Raw genomic sequence first — 9,629 nt, 5'->3', positions numbered from 1 at the left:
TTTTTTATCGGGAGGCAGAGTCTCACAAATTTGCTGAGGGTGACACAGAACTTGGAATCCTCCTGCCCCAGCCTCCTGAGTCACTGAGATTTCAGGTGTGTACCACCATGCCCAGCCCATCAAGCTAGCTTCTGACCTCAGGAATTAATGAAAGAAACCCGTAAATGCATGCTAACTCCACAAAACCCATGAGTTTTATGCAGAGGGAAGAGCATATGAGTTCTTGTGTTCAAGGGGTTTGCCTCAAAGGAGGCTGATCAAAAACATATCTAATTGAAGACTAAATTTCTGAATAAATGAGTTCTCCCCACATTATAACTTAGGGGAAAATAGACTCATAAAAATTTGTGTTTTGGCATAAGGAAGAATTGGTTGCCATTTGAGTTTTTCTTCTTAATGTCTGAGGAGGGTTTTTGTGCACAAAAACAACTGTTTTCAGCTTCCTGGGTTTTAACTGGTACTCAGTATATCAAACATGAAACTTTAAAATGTGTTCTTCTAGCCGACTGCAGTGGCACATGCCTGTAATCCCAGCAGCTTGGGAAGCGCTGATACAGGAGGATTGCAAGTTCAAGGCCAGTCAAAGCAACTTGGTGAAGCCCTAAGGAATTTAGCAAAACTCTGTCTCAAAATAAAAATCAAAAAGGGATGGGGATGGGGCTCAGTGGTTAAGCACCTCTGTGTTAAATATCCAGTACAAAAAAAAAAAAAAAGGTATTATTTCTGAATCTGCAAGTTTAAAATTTACAGAATATAATCTATTTATGAAAAGAGTAAATTGGTATAAAATTTAAAGCTACATTCATTTTTTTAGAGGTTAGCTTGATTTCAATAGATTAAATTCACCTAAATTTACTAGATTACATTTTAATGACCTATATTCAAGAGAAGAAAAAATAAATTCAAAAACTATATTCAAATTTATAAACATAATGAAATTCCTTTAAATATTTCAAAGTATATTTATGATTTTAATACTTAGCATATCTATTATCTTGAAACTTCTGAATGTACAACAGAGCAGTTTTGTAAACATAATTAGCAAAACTTTTCAAAACATTTTAGCAACTCTTCTAAATATCATAAAGACTGCTTTATAGTAAATCAAGTTCTAGTAATCAACAATTATTTTATTCTTTTCAAAATAAACTCAAAGTTTAAGGCATATCTTTAAAGTCACAAGGCTAATTTCAAATTGTCTAAAACATAACCCTCTTTTTTTTTTAATGTGTTGGGTTTTTCAGGTTTTTTGAATTTAAAATAATTATTTTTTACTTGTTCTAATCAGTATACATGACAGCAGAATGTTCTTCGATTAAATATAACTCTCTTATATTTTACAAATTCTTAAATAATAAACATGTCAAGATTATTTCAATATTTTCAAAATCAAACTTAACACAAATGTCTTCATGCTTTGATTTTAAGTAATTTGACCAACTCTTTTTTTTTAAATTTTTAAATTTAAAATATATTTGTGTGTGTGTGTGTGTGTGTGTGTGTGTGTGTGTGTTGCTGGTGTTGGAATCCAGTGTCAATGGATTGTGAATGGTAGGCACTCTACCACTGAACTACACCACAGCCCAGTTCTTTTCTGATTTCTATTCTTTCCAGTGCCAAGCAAAGGAGCTGCAGATTTACTCCTTAGGTAATCATCATTCCTCTCTCTGTAGTATGAGACCATGGTATGCGTCAACAGTTGAGAACCAAGCATTGATATATTGTATTTAACGTCATGCAGCTAGATGTGTTTCTTGTGGGAAAAGTGGAGTAGGAAGCTCAGCATCAAACTTGGATAAAAACCATCTATTTAGGAGGGTGAGAAAAAAAGGTATATGCAAAGCACCAAAAGTAGGGAGAAAGAACGAGGACATCAGAGTGTGCCATGGCCCTTAGTCCAAGCTTAGAACCTGTGAATCACAAAGCAACAGCCAGTATCAAGTGAAGGTGAGGCTTGTAGCCAGGTACTTGGAAGATCCACCTAATTGTATAAAAACCAGTTGCCTTAAATCCAAATTTGTGATTAGTGCTTGGGCTGGAATAATGAAAAGCCAAATCCTCTGGTGCAGTAGTATATTATCTTTGGGGGCTTGTATTAAGGTGACTTCATTCCTCAGTTTGCCCAGAACAGCCTGAGTTTAAGCCTGTTGCTGAGCATAATAATTGAGAAGCTTGCCTTTCATTCTCAAAAATTTCATGATTTGAACCATATAGTGTTGGTGAAATGTGTTGATTTTCAGGAAATGCACAAGTATAGGTACATGCATAGTTAAATTAATTCAGAAGGTTTACTTAACTACTAACCCCCAATCCAAGGATCTCTTCGTGGGCTTCATAGATCCCAGGTTAAAAACTTTTGCTCTAGTGTTCATGCTTCTATGCTCACCCATTCCCAGTGATCCCACAGCCTCACAATTTGGCATTTATCTCTCCATACTTGTTTTATAGCATAATCTATTTCTTCCTGGCTGTCAGAAATTTTATTCTATATACTGAACTGGATGAAACCTAGTCTCATAGCTATTGTAGTCTTTTGTTTTCCCTGAATACAGGCCTATGCCTGAAATGCTTTTCATTCTAGTGAAGATTCACTTTATAAAAGATGAGAAATAAGAAGTAATTTAAAATGTGTGACCATCCAAAGAGGCTGATTGATTTTCCTATGAACTCTAATCTTTTTGAAGATGTACATTTATAAAGCAGATACTAACATCATGTTTGTTTGTTTGTTTGTTTTTTTGAATTTGAAATAATCTCTGTAAATAGAACTTCCTATCAAAGTGAAATGCTACTAATGAGGTCAAACAGGCCAGAAAAAGATGTCTTTTGTTATTTAACCCTGAGTCTAATAATGACTTTATCCGTATAGGAAAGGGAGATTTCACACACATTAAGCTAACGTGTCCTTAGCAGTTGGAGTCAGATCTTGGAGTCAATATTGTTAGATGACAAATACACTCCTTGGGGTGGAGCACTGTGTAAACTGGGGTTGTCAGAAGCTGTCTTCTCTCCCTTAGCCTTGGAAGTGACCTAATGAACAGCCTGATTCTACTTTGTAAGATAGTTTGACTTCAGTTCTATAAACTTTCTTCTGATATTTTTTTTCACCTTGTCCCTTTAAAAGCTATTATATTATAATTTTCTTATCCAATATGAACAGTTGGGGCTGGGGCTATAGCTTAGTGACAGAGCACTTGCCTGGAATGTGTGAGGCACTGGGTTCAATCCTTAGCACCATATAAAAATAAACAAATAAAATAAAGGCATGCTGTCTATCTACAACTATAAAAAAATAAAAACAAAATGAAATGTCTTTGGTTGTGACTAGCATTTTCTATGTTATTATCTAGCCTTTGCTGAAAAAGCAGGTGTTTTAAAAGATAGTGGTAAATAAGTACCCACATAATTTGACATTATATATCAACATTATCTTGGTAAACATAATACATGTTATGATGGATCATGTAATATAATACTTTAAAAACTTACAAAGTTTTCTTTCTTTTTTTTGTACTGGGTATTTAACCTGAAGACACTTTACCACTGAGCTACTTTCCTAGCTCTTTGTTTTTTTATTTTGAGATAGGATCTTATTAAATTGCTGACGTAGGCCTTGAACTTGCAGTTCTTATATCTTAGCCTCCCAACTTCTGGTATTACAGGCATGCACAAATGTATCTGGCAAAGTTTTCTTTAACAAGCTCAAACTATTAATTTTAATATTTTAATCCAGAAAACACACTTTACTATTACATAAATAAGCTCAAAACAAAAGTACTAGTATGCTTATATTTTGCTTATCTGTCAAATCCTAATAGGTAATTTCCCAAGATCTCAAATTTTTTTGTGCATAATTGAGTATATTTCTTGGAAGACCATAATAATTTTTCTGAAGTCTGTAATTCCAAATTTGCTTTTAGTGTGTGTGCTTGTGTGTATCTTTTATATCAAATGATTGTTACATTGATTGTCCAAATGAAAGAATTGGTTTTGGTGATGGGTGATGTAGCTCAGTGGTCAGGTGCATACTTAGGCTAAATTCAGGTGCATAATTAGGAAAAATTGGTTTTAAAAAAATCAGTTTGAGCAATCTTTGGGTTTTTCAAAAACTGCTGTGATTCTTAAAGTGATATAAAGTTGATTGATGATTAATGAATCAATTAATGAATTGATGTGGCACAGTGGGGTGGCTTTAGATAGCAATGTGGACTGCATATGTCAAAAAGCTAGAAGAAAGGATTTTGAATGTTTGTACCTTAAAGAGATGATAAATGCTTGAGGAGATACATTTAAGCTGGCTATACAATGCATGCATGTATTGAAACATGTGGTACCCATTAATATGCATAATTTAATGTTTTGTATATCACTTAAAATAGAAGAAATAGCCACTTTTAAAAAAAAATCACAAATTGAACTTTAGGAGACACTTTTTACTGTCCTTTTTTTGTGTTTTACCCTTAAAGTTCAGTACCAATTGAAGAATAACACGTACTATGTTCTCGACACTCTTCTGTTTGCCTGTGTTTCCCATATGACTCATTCTGTAATGACTTTCTCCTGATCCTCAGCAACAGGTCAGCCCAGAAAGCAAACACAAAGAAACTTGCCACATTGACTTTCTTCCTGATTTCTTTAAGACCTCGTCATCATTTCAAGTCTAAGCTTTGCTATGTTCGCTGCAAAGTGTTTTTTCCTAATCTGTGCTTACAGGGAAGGATCACATTTATTTGTTATTTATAGGCGTTTAGACTCTAGATGATGTGGAAAAATGGGTTTCAATTCAGTGAATATTTAGGGTGGAATTTTAGAAGTGTATCTTCATTACAGTTAAACCAGTTTTTTTTTATTATTCCCATTTTAGGTTGGGTTACCAGATAAAAGGCTCTCCTAGTACAAGTAATTCTACCAACTGATTATTATAAACGTTAAACTATTCTGTGAACTTCCTGAGGCTGCCAATGCGGTTGAGGGATATCTGATCGCATTCAAGGCATGAAATAAACATATTCTACAGATTTACATAGGGAAACACTAAGGTGACCTTTGTTTACCAGAATGAGCACTAAGATGATTTTTGGTTTTTAAGTACAAACTATGGGTAGAAAAAAACATTTAAAAAAAATTATTTCAAATGAATATATAGGCATTATATTATTTTTACTTATTTTTAATTGATTTTTAAAAATATATGACAGCGGAATGCATTACAATTCATAGAGGCATTATATTTATAACTTAGAGTTTCATCAGAATCATTTCATTGATTCAACTCAGGCTCTTATATTACTCTGAAACGAAAATGTGATATGTCTTCAATGAATATCATTTGCCACTCAGATTAGTTTAGAAAACTGGGGTTAGTGACATTCTTTGTTTTTTAAATTTTAAGTTGTAGATGGGACACAATATCTTTATTTTATTTATTTATTTTTATGTAGTGCTGAGGATCAAACCAAGGGCCTCACGCGTGCTAGGCAAATTCTCCAACCACAACACAGCCCCAGGAGTAACTGACTTTCTGAAGAGGGGAAAAAGAAAGAAATCAAACTGAAATTTTTCCAGGAATTCTGAAAGCACATATTAGTTAATATCTTAAATTGTTTTTAAAATCTATACCTATAAATTATGAGGATTTATGTGATGTTCACGTATCAGGCATGATATCCTAAAAATATACTTGGCTCTCGTGTTCTGTGTTCTCTTTATTCTGTGTGGTGAATGGTTGCCATGGTAAGTATCTTTCCTTTCACCACCATTTGTCTGCTTTTATCATAAGCTTTCCCAGCGTAAATTTGCTTGGTGGGGTCATTTGGGTTTCTACTACTGGACTATGGAAAAATGGATGAAAGGATCAAGAACAATTGCTTTGAGATTACTAAAGTCTGAATTTTAAGGGAGAATTTTTTCCATAAATTTCCAATTAGAAATAAAAATGAAATGTATATTTTTATGGGATATTGGTATAAATTCTGTAACATTTTGAACAGGACATGCTACTGAATTTTTGGCAAAACTGCTTCCCTTTGTTGATTGACTACATGTTCTCAGCTAGAGTAAACCATGGACCATGTATGGAAGTGATATGGTGTTTATTTTGGCATATGTGATACAAGAAAGATTAAACTTAAAAAACAAATCCTCAAAGCATATTGTACCAGAAACAATACTGTATCCTGTGACATCTTGTCACTTGGAAACATCGTGGGTTTCGGTGGAACTGGAGATCAAGACACAATTTTAGGAAATGACAGCTTTTAGGAGGGGGCTTTGCACGATCTTCTGAGGTTTTGATTTTGTGATCATTTTCCCTTTTGCAAGAACATTTCAGGTTAGGCAATAGCTCCTCAAAGATTTATTAAGCTCAGAAGAAGGAAGTTACTAATGCAAAAGTGGTGCCCAGGCAATTAGGCTAGCTAATTGCCCAAGGTCTGGGGTGCTGTATAAACATAAAGAGCTTTATGTTTTATTTTCAACCACAAGCCAGTATCAAAGATATAGCTTCAGAAATGCATTATTCAGTGAGTCTTGTTAGCCAAGGTTCAAGAAAGAAGTAGTTCCAGGACTAAGCCTGAATTCAATGTTTAATGTGACAGGAGAAGAAATTAGATAGTACTTCTTCCAGTTCACAGCGTGACCTGGAAGACTCCTTCTTTGGCCTCCTTTAAACCATCAACATCTATCCCAGCAGCTAGACTTTTGTGTCCTCAACTCTTTCTTCCAAGGTCCCTGTGCGCTCACTAGGCAGAGCGTTGTGCTACATGGGAAATTGTGTAAACCAAAATTGAATCAGGATCCTCCTATGCTGGTCATCTGTTAGCCCAATGGCACTAGAGCCCTGGAGAGAATTATCCTGCCTTTATGTTACTTGAATTAGGGCTGAGCATTGTCTCTTTGACATCCCAGGTTTCCCCTTTAGAGGATGCAAAGGGAATTTCTAAGAGTGTGTGGATCATTCTTCACATTCACCACCTGGTGCCTGGATCTGGTTTACTCTCAGTGTGTTCTCATGGTTTTGTTTTTCATTTCTAGAAATTATATTGGGTTCTTTCTCAGCCCATCTGTTTATTTCTATAGCATTCTACCTTTATTGCTTCTTTACTTTTAAAGATTTCTTTAGTAAGTTTAAAAAGATTTGAATTAGAAGTGTTAGACAAATCTATTTGTTTTTTCTTGTTGACTTTCCCTTGGGGGATCTTTTAAAAAATATTTTTTTTGCAATGACCTATGCTTTTTATTCCCTGCTGGAGTCCAGCATGTTGGGTGGTGGGCAGGTACCATAAAGCCTTTCTGAGTTGGTGTCTGCTAGGTACCTAAATGGCATCTCTAGCCCATGGCTTGCTTTCTTTCTTTCTTTCTTTCTTTCTTTCTTTCTTTCTTTCTTTCTTTCTTTCTTTCTTTCTTTCTTTCTTTCTTTCTTTCCTTTTCTTTTTCTTTTTTTTGTACTATAGGTTGAACACAGGGGTGCTCTACCACTGACCTATGTCCCCAGCCCTTTTTATTTTGAGACAGGGTCTCACTAAGTTGCTGGATGCTGGCCTCAAACTTGTGATCCTCCTGAGTAGCTGGGATTACAAGCCCTTGCTACCATGCCCAGCCCCTATGGCCATTTTTATGTTAATTGTAGTCCTTTAGAAGGTTTAATTAGACAACAAACATTTCCATGCTCACACCTAGTATAGACTTACAATTTTGTTTCACTAGAGTATGTCTTATTTTATTTTGATTTTTCTTGACTAAGTTTCTGCAAAGGCAAGTTTCTTCCCTAGGTTTCTTGTTCACTACATGATATTATGCAGCCCCTTTCCCAAGGTACAAAATTTCAGCAGAGCTTTCAATTTTAGCTTTTTCCTTGCACAAAAGCCACTTTTCCTGAACCTACTGGATTTTGTTTTTTCTTCTTTTTTTTTAATGTTGGAATCAAACCCAAGGCCTCACTCATGCAGGGAAAGCACTCTACCATAGAGCTACAGCCCTGCCCTTGCTTTCTTGACATTTCCGGATGTTTGCTGCAACTGTCAGTCCATTGCAGTAGGGAATAAAAGCAAGAGAGTCTCCTGAAATATCTAGGTCTGAATTGATTTGTGTTAATGCAAGCTCTCGTGATTAATTTCACCGGGTACTTGTTCCCTGGAAAAGAGGATCCAGAGAGATAGTATAAAGAGTATTGTCTGAGGAGTGATTATTGTCATGGTAACATAGGAGTGGTTTTATTTAAAGTCTTGGTGGAGCCAGCCCTTCCTGTGCTTTACTCATATTGACTGGGGAGAGGGAGACTATAGCAGGATGCAGGGGAAGTGGGGAGCAGGCGGTGAGTCTGGGCCAAGTGGGGTGGTGATTACAAAAGCGCTGAACAGCAGATGGGTGCCCAGGTAGAGGCCTAGTGCCTGGTGGGTGGGAAGGCAATAGCACTTAATTCTTTCTGTACAAGGGGAAGTTCTCTATTTCCTGCTTTTATATATTTATTCTTGGAATAAAAAATGATAACATTCAGGATATGTATGCGCTAGGGTGAACATTTAATCAGTAGGCTGACAAGATAGAGGGCAATGTGGGATATATCTCACGATATGTCATCTTTATTCCAAGAAAACCTAGAATTTAATACTTAATATTTTTAATAAACTAAATGTATTATCGTGTGTGTGTGTTCATGTACACACCCAAGAGATGTTCAAGTATATTTGGTGATAAATTATTAGTAAAGGTGAAGGAAATTTCATTCTATCAAAGAAAATTGGGACATTCCTGCCACATCCAGGCACTTTTATAGACATGGAGCACTGGTGGTGGGCATCTGTAATTTTAAATCATGTGCTCAGGTAAAGCTTCATCGGGGAAGTGAGAGAGCCTGGCAGGCAGAGCAGAGCAAGAGCACTGAGGAAGGATGTGCAGAGTGGAGAGACCATCTGGTTGAAGTCACATGAGCTGTGGCAGGAAGAGTAGGAGATTCAACCAGAGAGATACTGGGGGCCTTGCAAACTTCACAGTGTAGCTGAATACAAGCTTTGTGATCTCCATGGGATAGACTCCTGGGCAAAAGCTCTGTAATATCTGGGTGAACTGTTACTGTGAATTAAAGAGTAGAGCAAGATCATAACTGGCTGTCGGAGGGGACATAATTTGTTCTCAGGGTCAGCTCTGGAAGTGATGGAGCCTTCAAAGTTTCTCTCTGGAGCCCACCTCACCTCCAGCTTCAGCAGACTCTTCCCATTCTACATCCCGGTAACATCCCCTCAGCATCCTGTACTCAGCTGTGATGTTCTAAAATCATCTGATAAACTTGTCCTGGTCCAGGACCTGGCCAATACTGATTTACTATAGTTCCCCACTTGGTGTCTCTAGAATGCCTGAAGATAATCTATCTTCCAGTCTTGAAGGAAGTTTGATTCCTTGCACATCTATGAATAAATTGACTCACAGCTCACTCAGTTCATACTTGAGTTTGTTAAAAAGAAAGTACTGTAGTGGTACCAGTGCTATAAAATTTGGGATGTTTGCATAAAGGAGCATATGATTGAGGAAGGACAAAACACAAAATATTGGCAAAAATTAGGGACCTATGTGATCTATTACAAAAAGTGATGTTTCAAAGCACAGAACAGTGGATCTTCTGTTTTCACTGGTTC

The sequence above is a fragment of the Ictidomys tridecemlineatus genome, chromosome 2 (genome assembly GCF_052094955.1).
Source record: "Ictidomys tridecemlineatus isolate mIctTri1 chromosome 2, mIctTri1.hap1, whole genome shotgun sequence".
NCBI lineage: Eukaryota > Metazoa > Chordata > Mammalia > Rodentia > Sciuridae > Ictidomys > Ictidomys tridecemlineatus.
The sequence above is the reverse complement of the archived record's forward strand: the minus strand, read 5'-3'. Positions refer to the sequence as shown.